The sequence below is a fragment of the Sminthopsis crassicaudata genome, chromosome 4 (assembly GCF_048593235.1).
Source record: "Sminthopsis crassicaudata isolate SCR6 chromosome 4, ASM4859323v1, whole genome shotgun sequence".
Taxonomy (NCBI): Eukaryota; Metazoa; Chordata; class Mammalia; order Dasyuromorphia; family Dasyuridae; genus Sminthopsis; species Sminthopsis crassicaudata.
In genome coordinates, this window is record NC_133620.1 from 411,074,566 (window position 1) to 411,096,174 (window position 21,609).

General features: G+C 35.3%; 1 pseudogene; it reads right to left on the reverse strand.

The window, feature by feature from the left end:
* The window catches only part of LOC141540916 (pre-mRNA-splicing factor RBM22 pseudogene), a 150,253-nt pseudogene extending 128,823 nt beyond the window's left edge, over positions 1–21,430 (reverse strand).
* Positions 21,431–21,609: the final 179 nt, after the last annotated feature.

A 21,609-nucleotide genomic window follows, 5' to 3' on the forward strand; every position in this document is an offset into this window, starting at 1 on the left:
TCATAAGGCAACCAACAAAATCAATATGATGCTAGACTACATTAAGAAAAGTATACTGTCCAGAACTAAAGGGGTAAAAATCCCATTGTGCTCCATCTGGTCTATCTGCACTTGGATATTGTTTTGAGTTATAGATATCCTATTTTAAGAGAGATTTTTGGTAATCTGAAGGAGATAACCCAGAGAAAAGTAACCATAATGGTGAGGAACCTTGTGCTGATCCAACAAAGGAATGGTAGAAGGAACAGGACATTTTTAGACTAGAAAAATAAAGATTTATATACAGTGGAATAACTGTATCCAAGGATTTAAAGAGCCATTATATACAAGACATATTATACTTGCTTTGCTTGGCTCCAGAAGGCAAAAGGAGGAATTGGGTGAAAGTTGCAAAGAGACGATTATAGGGCTTGATGTCAGAAAAAAGTAAGCTGCCTAGAAATTTGAACTCTTCAGAAGTAGAATGGGCTTCATTAGGAAGTAATGGCTTCCTCCTTATTGGGGTACAGCTGAATGGTACAGAAGTATAAGTGCTAGACTTAAAGTCAAGAATAAATGAGTTCATACACCCAAAAGGTTATAGAACTGTGCATATCCTTTGTTCCAGCAGTCTCACTACTGGTTCTGTCACCTAAAGAAATAATAAAAATGGGAAAATGGCCCATATGCACAAAAATGTTTGCAGCAGTTCTTTTTGTGCTGGCAAGGAAGTGGAAATTGAATGGAGGCCCAAAAGCTGGGGTATGACTGAATAATAGGTAATAGGATATTGTTCTATAAGAAAAGATAAAAAGGCTGATTTCAGAAAAGCTTGAAAAGACCTATATGAACTGATACCGAGTGAGGTGAACAGAATTAAGAGAACATTGTACAAAAATAACAAGATTATGTGATGATCAATTATGATACACTTGGCTCTTCTCATCAGTGTAGTGATTTAAGGAATTTCCAATAGACTTGGGATGGAAAATGCCATATCCAGAAAGAGAAAAATGGAAACTGAATGTGGATCAAAACATGGTATTTCATTTCTTTGTTTATTTGTTTGTTCTCTTTCTCATTTTTTTTCCCTTTTGGTCTGATTTTTTGTACAACATGACAAATATGGAACTATGTTTAAAATGATTGCACATATTTAACCTTTATCAGATTGCTTGCTGTTTGAGGAAGAGAGAAGAGAGGGAGGGAGAAAAATTTAGAACACAATGTCTTACAAAAATGAATGTTAAAAACCATTTTTACATATATTTGTAAAAATAAAATATGTGAGTTCAAATCTTACCTTAGACTCAGGCTTGTTGAATAACCCTAGGCAAGTTATTTAAATTCTATAAATTGCATTTTCCTCAACTATGAAAAAGGAATAATAATAGAATTTATCTCTTAGAATTGTTGTGAGACAACATTTGCAATACATATAAATACAAATCTTAAATCTTAAAATGCTATATAAATGGTGGTTATGATAATAATTATTTTATTATTTATAATAGAATACAAAATTATAATTATTAGAAAAATAATTAATTATATAAATCTAATATAGTTAAAATATAATTAATTATATATAATTAAAATATAAAAAATAATAATAAAAATAGAAAATTAAATAGAAAAAAATTAAATAATTAAATAATTATTAGAAAATTATTATCTCCCAAAGATGTTGTAGAAGAAATTCATTTTGGGGTATTAGATGAGCTAAATGTGTTCTATTGCCAGTTAAAGTATATACTCCCTGAGAGAAAATATTTCTTTGTTTTCCTTTTTTTATTCTTAGTTATCATTATGATCTTTGGTACTTAGTAATGCTTAATAAATTATTTTATTCATCCACCCAGCCATCAACTATGCATTTATCCATCCATTTATTCATAATGTCTTAGGTCCCTTTTACGTTTGATATTCTTTACCTCCATGAGTCCAATATAATCGATGAAAAAAATGGGCCAAAGAGAAGAGGCACACACAAAATCACACACAGTTATAAATGGCAAATTCAGGCCTCGAAACCAACTCTTGTGACTCCAAGTAACTTGTTCTCTTTAGTGTATCAAACTGTCTACTTCTTTATAGCTATCCAGGCACAAATTATATAAAAAAATTCATTTCCCATATAGAATTCCCATGTAGTATTAGTATTCCCATCTAGTAAGTATTCCCTGATTCACTCTCTAAGAGCCAGTCTCAAGGTTCTAGGGGTATCCTGGGAGTGAGGATTAGGAGGTTTTTATTCTCTAACTCCCCCATTTATGTTCAAGCCCCCATTGGTTTATTCCCTTGCCCATAGCTGTTAGCCAATAATGAATGATTAGTGCCCCCAGATTAAGTTAACATCAGTTAGCTTTTAGAAATGATAAAATACTTCGATATAGTAATTACTTCAATAAGCAAGAATAAAAGTATAATCATTTCCCTCTAACACTTTATTCTATTACACCTCAATGTCTAGGGATGGTGGGTTTGTTCCTGGATTAAATGGTCCTACTAAGTAGGATCATATACAGATATGACATTGTTGATAGGTCATCATCTCAGCTACCACTAGGCTAGATGCCAAAAGTCACTCCCTACTCCTTGGAGCATGGATATCAGGCTGACTGCAAAATCCAGACTTCCAGACTCCTAGAAGCTCTCTCTTCTGACTTTCTAAGACTTACAAGGTTAGAGCTTACATAACCTAAACAGAAAAGAATAAATGCTGAATCAAAAGGACTGAGACCTTTTTTTTTTTCATAGAACCATCTATCAGCCTCAGAACAGAAGTCCCAAGGCCTTTCAATTATTCCTCACTGTACACCATCAGTAAAGGAATTCAAGATATTAACCAAAAGTAAATGGCCAAAGAACAATAGCATGAAGAGGAATGTCAGAGGATGACAAAAAGCCTTTTAAAGGGGTCTTAAACTTCCACTAGATAGCCAATCAAAGAAGTTTTTTTCCAAATCATGTGATTAGCCAATTGGAGTCAATTATCAAATGTCTATACAGGCACTAATACCTCTGTCAGGTACTTCCATTGCATGTCATTTCATCTCCCCTGGAAACAGACTCCTAACCTCTTTCTCTCAGTCAGAACTCTGTACATGTGCCACTCCCTATTAGACTTGTAATGCTTCTGATTGAGAATTCATCTGTCAACGGGAGAAATCCCTTGGATTAGAGTTTATAGAAAACTAGCCAGAGAGCAGTGAAATTAGCAGGTGAGAACTTCTGTCTGATTGGTAGCAAGTATCCAAGAGAAGTGGGGCTGTCTTTTAGTGTTGATTTGGTTTGATTTGGGGAGTTTGTTTTTGTTCTGGTTTGAGTTTGTTTTTTAAGTAGGCTTGCTCAAGGAAATAGAGATGGAGAGGCAAACCATGGACTGTAGAAAGGACACAGGAGGGGGAGTTTATGGGAAAAAATGCTGCCCTGGTATCCAAATCTAGGAACCCTAGTGGAATTCTGGCAACTCCAAAGCCAAGACAAGAAACATTAGCTGATCCCATTCTACCCTTGGAAATTTCTGTAAAATTTGTGAAGCAGACATCACTGAAACCTACATTTTTATTTCTGTGCCTCAAGTTCTGGAGTTTTAGGATTCTTTTCTGATATTATGGGCCACCTTATAAATATTGCATCATAATTTCCCTTAAGGTTTGGAAGAGAGTGGTACCAGTTTTTTGTATGAAGACAAAGAATGATTCTACTATTTAATGTTTTTTTCTGTTATTTATGTTTGTTTTATAACTAATGACTGGTCTGGTCTGGTCTGGTCTGGTCTCATAAATTGAGAACAATGCCTGTGAAGACTCAAACCAGGATTTGCAGCTCACTTTAAACTTGAGAAAAGAAAGAAGAGGCTATTGAAGGACTGAACAAGCCATTATAATATTCCATTCAGTCAAAAATTCCGTCATTGATGTTACTAAATTAAGAAAATTTTTCAGACAAAAATTTAATGCTCTTGCATAGGAAATAGATAAAATTTCAGGGACATGAAAATGACCCCACTCCTACACTCTCTACCCTAAATACCTTTGCTCCCTGATTGATGCCTGAAATCTCACAAATGAACATTAATTCCTTTGTTTTGAGACTTTCTGATGAGAAGGAACAAACAATTATTTCAACTTTCAGTGTGATGTAGTTGATTTAAAAAGAAATTCACTGTTCATTAAAAAGACATCTGGTTTTAAATTCTAGCACTTTATACTAGGGGTGATTACAACGAAGGATCTATCCAACTTCTTTGAGATACTCTGTTCTTATTTGCAAAATGTATTTACAGGGTTGGACTACCTGCCACTTAGGGGAGGGGATGGGAGGAAGGAGGGGGAAAGTTGGAACAGAAGGTTTTGCAGAGGTCAATGTTAAAAAATTACCCGTGCATATATTTTATTTAAAAAAAGCTATAATAATAATAAAAATATATATTTTTAAAAATTCATGTACAGGCACTTTCAGGTACTTATAGGATTCTTGTGAGGATCAAAGAAGATATTATGTGTAAAGATTTTGTAAAACTTTTACCTTGTGTGTCTGCTATTGCTATGTAGGCAGCTAGGTGGCACAAGGGACAGATTGCTGGACCAGTAGTCAGAAAGAGCCACATTCAAATTTTACTTCCATACTTACAAACTGATTTTAAGAAATTCATTTGCCTTTTTTTCAGCCTCACTTCCCTCATCTATAAAATGGAAATAACAATAATAATAATACCTACCTCACAATAATTATCCTTTATATAAATAGAACTATTATGATTATTTTTCACTTTCTCAGATACATTCTTGGATTTGGTGATAGGGAGAGGGATAAGGAGGGATGCACAAGTTTAATTGAGAATACCATGTTACTATATGGGAGAAAGACCACAGCTAATGGTGCTGAAGACAAGTTTTGTTTCTTCCCAGTTTTGCAAAGGTCTGGTTATAGTTTTACCAAATGAAGTATGGTTTTTTCTTCATGAACCCAAGCTGCTATGATCTTGTCAAGTAGCTGAGATGTTATTTGAGTAGATGCAGTTATAGAAACATAAAGAAGTTTTTGTCTGGATTTTGCCTACTTGTCCTAAGTTGCTGTCACTGTGTATGAAGCTAAATTTGTGGTATAGACTCAAAAATACAGCTCCTGCTACCTCTGCTGCTGTTTAAGTGATGACCACAAGGGGGCAGGGTTAGATTGTAAAACTAAGTGGTAGGGGGTCTCTAGGGCATTTTCTAGACTATGGAACAGGAGACCTTGGAAAGAAGGGGCGTAGGCACAAAGTAATAGTCAAAACCATTATTTATTTTAGTACAACTTTTGTGTAAATGTATCCACTATTTTTAATTGAATGCAAAATTCAAATCAAAGCAAAAAAAAGATTCAGAAAATTACTCTGACAAAAAAAGTAGAGCAGAGATTATTTATTATGGCATATTAAAATAAGGTCAAATTAGAGTTGGCATTTGTCAAACTTCATTACACGAACAAAATTACACCTTAATTATCAGTTTTTGTGAATTATTTTTTACAGAGGGATTTTTTTTTGTTTTGTTACTATTACAAAGGTGAATGAGGTTACATAAAATTTGGACACTTCTATCTGGTCTAAGAGAAAATAACAGTAATAATAGCTGCCATTTATATAGTTTTTTGAGTTTTGCAAAATGATTTCTACACATTCTCTCTTTTATTCTTCACAACTAGAGTAAATATGTAATTATTTATATACCCATTTTACAGATGAGGAAATAAACTCAGAGTCATAGAACTAGTAAATCTTGAACACAAAATTCTTTGAATATGAGTAACTCAGAGTTTGAGGGAACTTCCAGTCCCATTTAATACAATCTTTTAAATACTTAGAATTAATATTCATTTTTATCTTGTGATCATGAACACCTAGCAGAGTGTAGGCACAAAACAAGTGCTGAAATGAATTGAATTAAACTGAATCAATTTAAATATTTGTTAAGTGTTCACGTTGTCTTAAGATCATTTAGTTTCTAGGTGGTGTGGTGGATAGAACTATAGCTGGACCTGGAATCAGGAAGACCTGAATGCAAACCTAACATTACATATTTATTGGCTGCGTGATTTTAGGCAAGTTACTTAATCCCTGGATTCCTTGGTTATCAGTTACATCTGTAAAGTAATAATAATATCATCTACCTGCCAGGGTCATTATGCTGATCAAATAAGATACTATGTGTGATGTGCTCTGCAAACCTTTAAGTACAATATAACTATTAGGTATTATTATTATTATTTATGAAATATCTCAATTGAAAAGAAGCTCACCTCCCAAAGCAACCCATTCTATTTTCAGATGTTTCTAATTGTTAGGAAGTTTTTCTTTCCATCAAGCCTTACTTTGCTTCTTTGTAGATTTCTGTGATTGCTCATCATCATGTCCTTTGGGATCTCTCCTCCAAGCATTTAGAATAATCTCATGGCCTTTCACAATCTGGTCCATAATCCTCTGGACAGTCTCCAACTTACATGTCTTTCCTCTGATTGCTCCTTGTTTCACCACCATGTCCTTTGGGATTGTCCCTCTTTTCTGCTTAACTGTAGCCAGTTATTTAAATCAATTCTCATTAGAATAATTTCATGGCTTTTCACAATCTGGTCCAAAAGCCCCTGGATCCTCTCCAACTCTTCAATATATGTTTTTCTACTGAACAGAAAAGTTAAAAAAAAAAAAACTTCTGATATACTCTCCTTTTCTTATAATAGCCAAAAATCTCTTGGTTTCTTTGGTTGTCAATTCATATTAAGCCTGTTCATTAAAATTCTTATTTTATTTTGCATGAAATGCTGTCTCTCTGTGCCTTTCAAGTCTTATATTTGTGATATTGATCTTTTGCACAAAAATAAAAAAACTCATATTTGTCCTTTTAAATTTTAACTTTCTTGGATTTTGTGGACCATATTAGTCTGTCAAAATTTTTTGACCAGATTTTGGTTCTGTATACAATATATTAGCTATCCTTCCTGGTTCTATGTCCTCTGAAAATTTAATAAGAATGTCATTTGCTATTTTATCCATGTCATTCATAAAAATACTAAATAACAGAGAACCAAGCACAGATCCTTTACATGTTCTGATAAAGACCAGTTTCTAAACTGATTTCAAACCTTTAAAGACATCATTAAGTCTAGTTATCCAACAACTCTTGAATTAGCATTAAGTGTACAATAATCTAGCTCATATCTCCATCTTTTTTCATACCAGCCAGTGAGAAGACAGCTGAGACTGGAGGAAACACCCATCTGCTGAAGGTTCAGGTCACACAAGATCCCAAGTAACATAATCCATTTAAAGAATCCCATTTCCAGGGATCCTCCAGAGTTCTACCTCTATTTTCAGCAGGATCCTCAACTGAAGTATAAACTGAATATCCCATGGAAACTATGTATGATATTCCTATTCCATTGTCTATTCATCGAGGCCATAGCTATGGGGAACCAAACAAACTCAAATTGCATATATCCTACAATTCCTGGATCCAGATAATTCCTATGTTAGGAGTTTAGGCAAGTAGAACTGTCATAATCACTTGGTATTTTATTCTTTTATGATTCTTGTCATGAACAAAACAGTTTATTAATTGCGATTTAATTTCAATTAACAGCAATATTAATTGTAATTATTCTTGCTATTATAAACTGTTTATTGCTTCTTTGATGAGTCCTTGCTACATACAGCCTCCAAGAAAACCTATCCATTTCTGTGGAATTTCTACTCTATTATGTTGAAGCCACTAACGAATATAAAGCCATTTCAAAAAGAAGTATGCGTTTTGCCAATGGATGAGTGTTCAGAACTAAGTTCTGACTAAGTAGAACTTCACACACTCCTTGAAAATAAGTTGATAGCTCCCTGTAGGAAGAGATGGATAGATTTGAGGAAGAGCACTTGTGCCCAGGGGATATAAGCAAACCACCAGACTAAGCATATAAAAAGCCCATTTCCTGCACAAGATAATGGCTATCTATGCTCCTGGCAGTCAAATCAAAGTGAAGGAAAAACCTATATTGCTCAGATAATGGACAGCCCACTGAGCTAATTTATACAGGGTGTCCCAAAAATCTTAGTGTAGTTTTAAGCTTTAATAACTTAGTAACTATTTTTAGCTTTAATAGATTTTAATGTCCCAAAAGATTTAGTGCAGTTTTAAGCTTAAATAGCTTGCTACTGGAAAGCTCAGTTCTAATCTATTAAACCTTAAAATTGCACTAAGTCTTTGGGACACCTTGTATAGATATAGATGTAGCTGTGTAGTGTATCTAGCACATGAAGCTAGGTAGAATAAAAGTGCTGTAGATGGAAAACATGGGTACAAAACTGAAAAATTAAAGGACTATTATGGAAGATTTTTTGAAAATCTTTTTTTAATCCAATGGTGCTCTATGGGGAAAACATGATCTAGTGGTCTCAGAAGAATTGAAATTGCATATAACTTAAAGGGTAATGGCAAGACACAAGGTAGCATATGAGCAATAATAAATTGCACATACTGAGTGAAGGAGTAAAATATTAAGAATTTATCTGGCCAAAGAAGATGGTTCAGTTATATATTAAGAGTGAGGGAAAACAGAAAAACAGTCTAAGTATTGGAGAGACATTTAATTTTTTGTTATTGAGTGACTTGCCCAGGGTCACACAGCTAGGAAGTGTTAAGTGTCTGAGGTCACATTTGAACTCAGGTCCTCCTGACTTCAGGGCTGGTGCTCTGTCCACTGGGCCACCTAGTTGCCCTTTAAATTTTTTTTTTTAATGTTTTTGATTAAGCTGATATTTTATTGGTAGATAGAGTTCTTGGTATCTGAAGAACTTCCTCTATCAATACCATTCAGCATATTTCCTCTTACAGTTTTAAAAAGGATTTTGCAGGACACTGAAAGGCTAATGAAGTCATCCAGGATCACATAGGCAGTATAGTTCAGAGTCCAGACTTAAACTTGAGTCTCTATGTCTCTATCTCTGTCTCTCCCTCTCTTCCTCCCTTTCCCTCCCTATCCCTCTCCCCCCCATCTCTCCTTCTCTCTGTCTCTCTCTGTTTCTTTCTGTGTGTCTCTCTGTCTCTGTCTCTCTGTCTTTGTCTCTCTGTCTCTCTGTCTCTCTGTCTCTCTGTCTGTCTCTCTCTCTCTCTCTCTCTCTCTCTCTCTCTCTCTGTCTCTCTGTCTCTGTCTCTGTTTCTCTGTGGCTCTCTGTCTCTTTCTTTGTCTCTCTCTCTTTCTCTCTCTCTATGTCTCTGTCTGTCTCTTTCTCTCTCCAGCTGCTACGCCATGTCACATTACACTGGGAAACTTTACAAGTGCTAGAACAAGATTTCTCTATGGAGAATTTACAAAAAGACATGGATGAGAATTGGATGAGAATCATATAAGAAGTAACAAGCCATTGGAGGGTTACAATCTGCTCCACCACAGCAAATACCCCTAAGGGTTGATTGAAGGGTCAAAATATTGAGCAGCATGACAAAATGAATAAATCCCTGGGCCTGGAGGCCCAGGTTCAAATCCTATGGGACATGGGACAAGTTACTTACCATCTATTTCTTGAGGTATTGGACTAGAAGTCTTCTAAGGACCCTTCCCTAAAACTATAATTCTGTAAACCCTAGACATAGATGCAGCATAGAATTTTAAGGTTTGAAGGAATACTTGAATCTATTAAGCCTGACCTATTTATCTTACAAATGCTAAAACCAAAGATGATTAAAAATTAAGATGACTTTAATAAGGTCACACACAGTGCTCATTTAAATTAAAAAAAAGAAAAGATCAATTACTTTTTGAAAAAGTAAAATAATCTCAAAAAACTAGTGTCAGTGAGTAATATTTATGCTTTAAAACATACCATTTTCTTTCTTTTTAGCTTATCTACGAGTGCATCCACAAATATGTGATGTAGAAAAAAGTTAATTCCATTTTTTTGGATTCTTTTCATGTTCTAGATTTAGTTAGCTATTTCAAGGGAAAAGCAAGCACTTAATAAACACCTACTGTGTGCCAAGCACTGTGATAAGCATTTCAAAAATATAATATTAATCTTTTCTGTCCCTGATAACAGTCCCTATTAGTAATTTGGATTCATACAGTCCAATAAGCACTTTTGATAGGTTCAGACTTTTCATTAGGCCTTGGACCTGTGCATATTGGGAGGCACCGGGACAACCAACACTTTACTATGGACTGATTCTTTAGGTGGGGAGGGAGGAGGTGATGAATGTTTGTAGTTCTTGGGATTGATTCAAAACTGTGAAATCCCACTTGGCTAGACCACTTTGCCAAATTGGCCAAGGCCTTCATGTCTGAGTTGCTTAATTACTACTTTTATCTTTTTTCTAAATAGCTAAAATTTCTACTGTTGTTTCTTAATCAGCTATATACCCTATAAATAATGTTGTTCCTCATCAAACTGAAAGCCATTTAATTTTCTATTATCTCACTTCATTGGGAAAATGTCCTTTTTAGAAAAACTCTGGATATGATGGACATATAAAATGTCATAGGACAATTTTTGGAATGAGCCTTGAACTATCAACACTGAAGGAAATAGAAGCTTTGTGAGTATTAGATTCTTATCTCATCCCAAAATATTTCATGCATCTAATTCTATTGTGAGCAGTCTAAGAAACTCAATTTTTGTCAGTGACACAATGTGCTGATTAAGCTATATAGACCAAAGTAGAGGAAGGGCAGATGCCATCAATGGATTATTAAGGGTAAAGTAAGACAATATTATGTAGTAAAAAGAGCATTGTTTCCTCACTTATAGAATGAGGGAGTTAAATAAAATAGCATCTAAGGTCCTTTCCAGTTCTTAATCTTGTAATAATGTATCCTGTAGTTCATCTCTCAAACCAAGAACTATCCCCAAATATCTGGAACCATGGCCAAGTTACAGGTGCATACAGGCTTCTCAATTTCCAAACAAATTTTGGAAGAATGAAATAATTTAAAAATAAATTCCACAAGCAGCTTTATTATTTTACTATAATTATTTATTATATGTATTACATTATTATATTTAAAATATGAATTATTATATTATTTGTCCTTCATTTAAAAGACAACCAATGACATCACTGGATGATGATTTGATTTGCACATTAATTGGATTTGAGTCAGGCAGAGTTCCACAGTCATCAGCTTCAGTGTCTCTCCAAGGTCATTGAAGTCCAATGCTAAGTAAATACTCGAGATGGCTAGAGATAGTCCAGTATACATTGGGTAACCTTTATGTCTTCAATATCTGGCCAAGCTCTAAGGTCCCCACATTGTCTGCTTCAGCTGCCTTCATGGCTTTTAGGACAAAGTGCTTTCATTTGCCCTTCGCATTAGAAATAAGCCTTCCCTTGCTTGGAACAGACATTCCACTAACTCACCAGCAGGTTTGAGACCTATCAGTGATCCTCAGCCTGGTTTAGCGTAATCTGCTGAGGCAGTTTTACCTAAGTGTGGCTGCTGCACTTCTTACAGCTTCTTAGAACCACAAGGTGAAATCTGAATGACTGGTGGACAGCAATGGCACATGAACATCTCTGAAAAGGACTTAGAGATCTGGTCTTCCTTGAATTTTCAGTCCCATTCTTCCCATACCCCAAAAAGCAGTTTTAATGGTAAAGAAAGAAGGAAATTAGAAATGGAGGATTATTAAAGTTTAGAGTTTGAATGATCAGAAGAACTGTAAGTAAGCATCCCTATGATATGACATATGAGAAAAAAATAGTTACCAAGTATTTATTAATCTATGTGTTGGGAACTGTGCCATCTGCAGATACAAAGTAAGACAAAAACAGGACCTGCCCTCATGGAGCATATATTCTATTGGGTATAAACAGGATACATAGAAGGAAGATAAGTTTTGAGGGGATGGCACTAGGAGTTGGAGAATTGTCAAACATATCTTTCATACCCCAGAAAATCGGTAAAGGGAATTGAGCATTCCAGACATAAGGAATAATTAAGACAGAGTCATGGAGACAAGAATTGGAGTATATTAGAAGAACTTCAAGTAGTCCATTGTTACTGAACCATAGAGAAGGCACTGGATGATAGCAGTGTAAGAACATTTGGAAGGTAGAAAGACATCGGATTATGAAAAATTGTAAATAGTTAACTCAAGGCTTTTCTTTTGATTCTGGAAGTCATAGTAAACCGGTGGAGCTCATGGAGCAAAGGAATAATCCAGTCAGACCTATATTTTGAAAAAAAAATCTCATTGGCGACTAAATAGATTAAAAAATGTTAAAATTGTCTTTACATGTAATTGAAAAAAATAAAATGCTATTTTAAAAAGAGAATGTCCATTCAAAGAGTTCAATATGAGGTTGGTGACCTAATTTTTTTTTTAATTTTATTTTATAATTATAACATTTTTTGACAGTACATATGCATGGGTAATTTTTTACAACATTATCCCTTGCACTTACTTCTATTCAGATTTTTTCCCTTCCTCCCCCAAACCCCTCCCCCAGATGGCAAGCAGTCTTATATATGTTAAATATATTACAGTATAATTTAGATACAATATATGTGTGTAGAACCGAATTTTTTGTTGCACAGGAAGAATTGGATTCAGAAGGTAAAAATAACAGTTTACATTCATTTCCCATTGTTCCTTTTCTGGATGTAGCTGGTTCTTTCCATCATTAATCAATTGGAATTGGATTAGCTCTTCTCTATGTTGAAGAAATCCACTTCCATCAGCATACATCCTCGTACAGTATCATTGTTGAAGTGTATAATGATCTTCTGGTTCTGCTCGTTTCACTCAGCATCAGTTGATGTAAGTCTCTCCAAGCCTCTCTATATTTCTCCTGTTGGTCATTTCTTATAGAACAATAATATTCCATAACATTCATATACCATAGTTTACCCAACCATTCTCCAATTGATGGACATCCATTCATCTTCCAGCTTCTAGCCACTATGAAAAGGGCTGCCACAAACATTTTGGCACATACAGGACCCTTTCCCTTCTCTAGTAGTTCCTTGGGGTATAAGCCCAGTAGTAGTATGGCTGGGTCAAAGGGTATGCACATTTTGATAACTTTTTGGGCATAATTCCAGATTGCTCTCCAGAATGGTTGGATTCTTTCACACCTCCACCAACAATGCATCAGTGTCCCAGTTTTCCCACAGCCCCTCCAACATTCATCGTTATTTGTTCCTGTCATCTTAGCCAATCTGACAGGTGTGTAATGATACCTCAGAGTTGTCTTAATTTGCATTTCTGGTGACCTAATTTAAATTAAAAATTTAATAAATTTGTAAATAGAGCCAAGATGGTGGAGCCCAATCTCTTGCACAAATAGCTCCAAATTCCTTTAAATAATAAATAAAGTTTGTGGAATATAAAATAGAAAACTGTTGCTTAATGTCTTTCAAACTTTAGAAAAGAGAAAGACCTGAGTCAAGGAGATTAGTTATAAGGCAGTAGTCTAGGTAAGAAGTGATTGGGCCCTCAACTCTAGGGTTTTAGCTCTTTAAATGGAGGAAAACAAAGACATACAAGAGATGTTATTAAGGCAGAAATGACAATAGCAAAAGATTGTACATGTGGGTTAAGTGTACATGAAGGGCAGAAGATGAAAAGCAATGGAATGGATTGAAAAAACATTTAGTAAGCACTTCCTATGTTTTAAGCATTATATTAAATGCTAGGAATAAATAGCAAATTAAAAGTCCCTTTATTCAAATACTCACATTCAAATTGAAAGAAATAAGACAAAAAGGATAGTTCATGTTCCTAATGATTTATTGGCAGATGAAATGGCCACCAAGTGTTTAGGCAATTGAAAGTTAAAGAACAGAAGATTTTGGGGAGTATTGTCAGGGCAGCTAGTTGGTATTCTACAAAGAAGAGAGGGGTTTAAGGTTTAGAGAGTATTATTGGGTAGATAACCTGAATTACTGCAAAGATGGTGGTACCACTCATATGACAGGAAATTCAGAAGAGGGGATGGTTTAAGGGGAAGGATAAAGCGAACAGAGCTAACCATCAAAAGATCCAGGTTTCAATTTTTTTTAATTAACTAATACATACAAGATATGGGCAACTCTGAACAAACTATATACTTCCCTGCTTTATTTTAGTAGATATCACAATTAGGACACAAATATATGTGGGTTCCTTAACCTTTTTGAATTTCAATTTCCTCATTTTTAAAGGGACTACCTAGGATTAGACCCAGTGATTTCTAAAGACCCAGTGCTTTATATTTACAAAATTCTGTGATCTATGGAAAAAGCACTAGCCATAGAGTCCCAAGAACCAGATTCAAGGCCTGATTCTGAACCTTCCTCACTTCGTGTGACCATGAACAAGTGACTCTAATTCTTGTGAGCCTCAGTTTTCTAATCTATTAAAAGGACATGATACTTAATTGCCCTAAAAAACTTCTATGAAAATTGCACTAAACTTATAAAATACTATTTAAATGTGATATATTATTGACACTCATTTGTTTCATGTGTTGATAAAATAGAAATAACAACAATAACAATTTGTCAGACATGTCAGCTTGAACTGGCTTAACTGGCTTGTTAAATATTCAGTGTGAGCACTTACATCTATAAAATTGACAAATGCTACAAATCAAAGCTTACTTTATTGGTTTTTTGATTGTTTAGTCTTAAGAAACTGTTAATTGTTTAAAAATTAAACTTTAAAGAATTTATATATCCTTTCCCCATCCCTAAAACTAAAACAAGCTGTTAAATGCTTACCACTAGAACCCTGGTTTTGATATACATCATTGATGAAATATATACATTGATGCAACATATGGAAGTGTTAGAATCAGAGTAAGAATTTGGATCTTTTAGTTCATGGCTATAGGGAATTCCCTTTGAAAAAAATTTCTCCTTAAATATAAATTAGCCTCTTCTCTGAAATCTACAATCTTGAGTGGCTTGTAGAATTGACTGGTCAGGTGGTGGAGGTCAGAATCCCAATTTTTCCAACTCCAATGTCAGTTCTTTATCTATCCACCATCTCTCTCTCTCTCTCTCTCTCTCTCTCTCTCTCTCTCTCTCTCTCTCTCTCTCTCTCTCTCTCAATCTCTCTCTATATCCTATTCTACTCTTTGTTTAGAAGTGGTGTATACTGTCTGGAAGGTTTGGCATTCTGCTATTTAATCTGATAGATCTCTCTTTTTTTGCTTTTGTTTCTATTGGCTGAGATAATCTAAATATTCTGTTTGATCTGTCCATAAATATCCAGCAATGATAGATGGCTATGCACTTCGTCTTGGTGTTTTGCTTTGGTATGTCCTCATAGATCTTTTATTTGACAGTCTTGAAGCTTCCACAGTTCAGCTACTGTTACTGCTTAGACATCCTGGTGCTGAGTATTTACTTCATATACACAATGTGTCTGAGCTTAAAGGGGGGGGACATGGTTTTCTCATTGATGGATGCTTTTCAGTTTGGCAATCCCAATTTGTGATTTCATATTATGTATACATCTGGCCTCATTCAGTAGTTCACCTAAATTCTAAGTCAAATCTAAATGTGGCTATGATTTCATTTCACTTATTTTCTTAATCCTTTAAAAAATATAGTTCACATTTACAATGTACTTTAGGAGTAAAAACATATATTATATCCAAAAAAAGCCTGGGACATGTGGTTGTTATTGCTAACCCCATTTTACAGATAAGAAGACTGAGGGTCAGTGAAGTCTAGTGGCTAGTAAGTTTTTGAGGCTGTATTTGCATTCAGGCCTTCCTGACTCCATGTCTACAACTTTATCTATTAAAACATGCTGACCATCTTGGTGGGATGAAATAGGTTGGGTATTTTTTTCCCTGATTTTCAGCAGATTCTTTGGTAGATAGGCTTTGCCTAAGGGGATTCTAAGGCATTCATTTGGGCTATTAGGGAATGGTTACAGTACTGGCCTGGAGTCAGGAAGATTCATCTTTCTAAGTTTAAATATGGACTTAGATATTTCTAGCTATGTAATGCTGGGCAAATTACTTGCCCTGTTTGCCTTAGTTTGCTCATCTGTAAAATGAACTGGAAAAGCCTTATGGCCACTAATATACTGATCCTTTAATATGCTAGATACTAATCTTTGTCAAGAAAGCCTCAGATGGGGTGATGAAGAATCAGACACAACTGAAAAGTAGTTGAATATCAACAACAAACAAAAAGGAATCCGTTCAGGGAGTTGAAAGTAGATCTGGTGGCACAATTTAAATGAAAAAAGAAACTCAGCAAATGAAGTTTGTGGAACTTGTTATAAAGGCAGCACTGAAGATTAGAAATCTGTCACTTAATGTCTTTTAAAAAACTGCCTTCCTTATTGTGGAGGTTTCCACAAACTCATTATTGACATTAGCACATATTACTTGTGAGCTCTTTAATGGGCTTCTTCCCCCACCTCACTTCTTCTATTTTCAGTTTCTTGGAATTGATTCTCAATGATATAATGGAGAAAGTAGAAGAAAAAAAATAGCAACGAACCTTGTGATAGAAAGTGTTGACTGGGGATAAAGCAGTCTTAGAAACATAACTTTTTCTTTTTCCTTTTTCCCCCCTCTCACCTTTCTTTTAATTTTTACCTCTAGCACAACACTGTTTTGAATATGTACATTTGTAATGTTTCTGAGAGTTAATGTGCAGAGGATGAGGGGCTGCATACTGAATATGTGGATGTGAGTTTTAATTGCAAGTTTTGTAATAATAGCTTGGATGGAGACTTATTTATAGGGTTGGAAGAATTAAATCCTTATGGCTACGAGTATATACATGAATTTTGGTTCTTCTGCTTCTGGGTTTCTATATATTGGTGTTTTTATTTTTTTCCTTGTAAATATTTCAACAAGTGAGAGGATTAGAGAAAAACTGAAGATGCTGTTTTGCACCTAGAGGTCTTGTAGAATTCAGTCTGTACTTGTAAGCATTGTAAACAACATTGGAGCATTATTTAATAACTGCCTGTGGTCAGGCTCATTTAAAAAATACTTTCTAGGCCAGGCTGTTTCTCTTATGCTTATTTCTTCCCACTGTCTAAGAAAACTTTAAATCCCAATTTCTCACCAAAGATCTCATGTCTAGTTTCCTGAAAGGGCCATGAGACAAAAATGAGACTCACACACATCCCAGCTTTCTCTGGATTTAGACATTAGGGTAATTGTCAGAGTCTTAAGTGGGTCATCTCTCTCATCTCACAAAGGTCTGAGATGTTCGATCCCAAATGGAGGATGGCAATTTTAACCTCTGAACTCCATTTCTATGCTTTCACCTCTTAGGAACAAAAGGGGGAGGAGGAAAATAAAAGTCAGAAACTCATTCTCTCTTTAGTAAATCAAAGCTATCACATTGCCTAATTGTCTCTTAGTTAGAAAATATGCTACAGCACAATTAATATGAAGAATCACCCTTAAGTTCTTCAGGAAGTGGCAAGGAAAAAGCTAAGCAGTTCTACAGTTTATAATTACAGACATTAGAATCTATCCATCTTCCCCCCACCCCTTAGTTTTTAACCAGATCTCATATCAAGCTTGTAAAAGTGATATTGTATATGAAGCACCCAGAAATATACCTTGTATACAAACTGGACAGAAAAAAGGATTCACTTTTACTTGTCAAGGAATGCCCATAAGGATTGTTGGTAGGCGTCTAAATGTGGAGGTGAGTAATAAGCAGGTATTGACTTCTGTTGAGATCAATATCAAGATTTGTTGACCCAAAGAGGTTAAAATTGACTGAAGAGTGGGGCAATAAATCTTGTTATTGGCTAAAAGGCAGAAGTCAATATATGTATTATTATAAGCATCTTTCTTTTGGTGGAGACGATAGGGGTGGAGTCATTTTTAAGACTTTAAATGTGTATTTCCATGTATTGTTTATGTGATGGAAGTGGTCAATGTGGGGTCCTTGGATTTCAAAATGTTATAATTTGGAGCTGCACCATTTGGGCTATAATAGCTATGCCTGAATCATCTCCCCCACTATAAACTAGTGTCCTCATTGAATTTTATAGCTCATCTCTCCTGATTAGTTTCAAATTGAAATTTGGTTTACCCAGTCTCCCCTGATATATCTTTGTTTGTCAAGAAGAAAAACAGAAAATGGTTCAGATTCCATGGTTCTATTCACAAGTTTAATAGAGAAAAGGGAAATTGAGAAAAGGGGTCTTAAGCATTCCCTCACTGAGTCTTTCTGGCCTCTCCCTGTGTGTTCTCTTGTCCCTTTAGTCCTTCTTCATCTGTCTTTCCTCAACATCATTGCCTTTCCAGCCAGAGAAAGGGCTGCCTTCTGATTGGCCAATTGGCAGGTACCAAAATGATCTGGGGCCCCAGATGAGCTATTATACCTAATCAAAAGCTGCTTCTGCCTCTTAAAAGCCTGTCAAGATGAAGATACTTTTTAAAGCATATTCATAAAAGAGGTTTCTTTGGAAAGTCACAAATGTATGTGAGCTACAGGGTCATTTTTGAATTTTTCTATCCACCACCACCCACTCAGTTGCCCATGAGCCAAGTAGAGATTTTATTTTCCCATAGTTGAAGGGAGCAGGGATGGAAAACAATTTTCCATTGCTCCAAATAGCCCTCATGTTGATAAGAAATCAAATGTTGTACATCCATGCTGAACATAGCGTGCTGTGCCCCACTAAATGTCTATGTTTGCTCACTTATGTAGCCAGTCCTGGGATTGGAGCACATGCATCAGGGTCTGTATGCATCTTGGTCATATTTTAGTTGGGGTGCCGAAATTTCAGCCTGTGCTTGCAAAAACCATCCCTAACCCGTCCTTCCCTCCTCTCCTTCCTCTCTCTCCAATCTCCTTGCCTCCTAAAAATAATAAAGCGAAGAAATAGAATATCCCTCCTCCTCCCTTTCCCTGGGGTAATACATTGCAAAGACTGTTAAGGTCCATAAATGCTGAGAAATCTACAAGTTAGGGATGAAACATGAGAACTGCCCTCACATCCCTCACGCCACAGGGTGCCTGGATTCCTCAGCACACCCCATTGTGCCTCTCAGTTGGAGAGAGAGCTGCACAACCCATTTCCTCCCTTAACTGTGAATTTCCTCGCTTCTATGGTTTTAGATCTTAGTGGGTGAATTACATTTACATCTACTTGTGCACTTGCCATCAGCGGCCAGGCTCCACCAGCCCGAAGCCTTTACCAACTTGGAGAGCAAGTTTTTCCATAAACAGCCTCACTCGGTTTATCTGTAGACATTCACATTGTAGTTTTTTGCCCCCCTGATTCCTGCCTTGTACCTCGTGGGCTTCCCTTCTCTTTTTTTCCATTGGTTAAGACCCTCTCTGGCTGCCTTCATTAGTTTTAAATACTTTACAAAGAATCATTGCTCCAGACAGATCTGTAATTAGGCCGCAGTAATTCCAAAGCCACTGGGAATCTGGCAGAATGTTGGCTAGCTGGAGGGGTTCCTAATCAGCAGTGATAAGCTGGAATGCAATGGAATTAAGTTTTAGAACCTGGGGAGCCTGAGTAGAAATCAGTTCCGTGGAATGGGAAGAGTCCTGGACTTTGAGTCTGAAGGCCTGGGTTCTAATGATGCACTTTAGCTTTTCCCTTGTCAAAATCAAAGATGATGCTTTCTTTCTTTCTTTCTTTCTTTCTTTCTTTCTTTCTTTCTTTCTTTCTTTCTTTCTTTCTTTCTTTCTTTCTTTCTTTCTTTCAAATATTATTACTCAGGGTTGTTGCTGAAAAAAATACTGGACTTTGAAGCATCTGGATTAGGATTCTAGGCCTGCCATTTATTATCGGTGTGATTTTGAACATGTTCCTAAAACTCTGTGTATTTCCATTTCCTCACCTATAAATGAAAGGATTAGACAAGATGACTTCTATGTTTCCTTTCATCATCAAATCTGTGATTCTTGGAGTCTTGGCTCCAGCACTAATTTATGTGAACATGGGGTAAAAAAAATTCAATAAACTTACCTGGGCTTTAGCTTGTTCATCTGTAAAATGGGAATAATATGTGAATAAAATAGTAAGACTTGAACTATCCATTAAAAAGATGTTGTGGATCAAGTTATTTGCATATTTCAAAAGTGCTATGAAAATGTAAGTTATTACTATAGAACAGTTTTATGACCTGGAACTTATCACCAAATCATATAACAGTATGTTAGTGGTTTCAGAGTGTTGCACATAGATATCAGATTATCACCATCTCTAAAAACAGTTATATTATTGATGGAATTTATGTGGGAAATTTATAAGATAAAATAAATTTGTCAGAAGATGAATGAACAATAAACTATAAACAGATCAGGGTATATAAAAATTTCTGGCAAATGTTTAGAAATATAAATTTGTTAGGTACTTGCAATTAAAGTATATACCTTCTAATAGTTATTTTGATCATCAAAATAGTTATTTTATCATGTTATTGATACTTAATTAGAAGAATGAATTTTGGAGGTGAACTTTTAGATAGAGCCATTCATATATCATTTTAGTTCCTGTTTGTATACAAACTGGATACAATTGAATATAAGAATTACTCTGAGAAATAATCCCCAGTCATAGAATTAAAGCAACTAGTTGATGCAGTGGATAAAGTGCTAGTCCTTGAGTCAGGAAGGCTCATCTTCCTGAGTTCAAATCTGGACTCAGACACTTACTAGTCTACATAATTTAATTCAAATTTAATTCAACATACATGTTTGAAGTACCTACTATAGGCATGAAACTATATGAAGAAAGTGTTGATGCAAACATAATGAGTGTCACATTTAATTCTAGAATTGTGAAATGTGGAATGTTTTTATTGGTCACAATTATGCAAATGTGGTTTCAGCCCCCATATAGGGCTTTCTCTATGAACAAATCAATTAATACATACAAACACACATATACACAATATACACAGAATAAAACATTTAACTGGTACAGAATGATAAGGAAACTAACAGAGATAATTAAGCAATACATATACATGAAAAGATACAATTTTTCCATGGATTCATGTCTCATGTTAAGAAAGTATTCCTAAAAATTACAGTCATCAATAAGATGGGCGGTATTAGATTCCCATACATTGTACTTTCTTCCGACAGATGACCTCTTGTTAAATATGTTATAGTAGAGATTCCTTTTCGAGTACAGATTGGATCAGACAGTTGCTGAAGCTTCTTCAGACTCTGAAATTCTGAGATCTTGTAATTTTTTTAAATACGTGACATTTGTGTTTTTAGGTGGGAAACGGTTATATTGAGGCTGAAACAGTTCTGTCTCCCACAATCTGTCTTTTCCATGGCTCTTCTCTCGTCCTCCTTTCTTAGTCAACTTGGTTTCAGCAGACACTTTGCCCCTGAAATTCTTCTCTGCCTTTCCCATCATTTTTGCTAAAATATCTCCCATTGTTATTGCTTTTTTGCCTCCAAATCTATAACTTAGTGCTTCTCCATTGATGATGTGCTTCTGTTGTTCTTCAGCAATTTCAGTCATATTTGTCTGACTGAGATTCCATTTGAACTTTCTTGGAAATGATACTAAATAGGTGACATAAGGCTTCTTTAGTTCACTTTACAAATGAGGAATTTATACAGAAAACAGAGTTAAGTGACTTGCCCAGAATTACAGTGCTAGTAAGTGTCTGAGGCCAGATTTGAACTCAGGAAGATGAG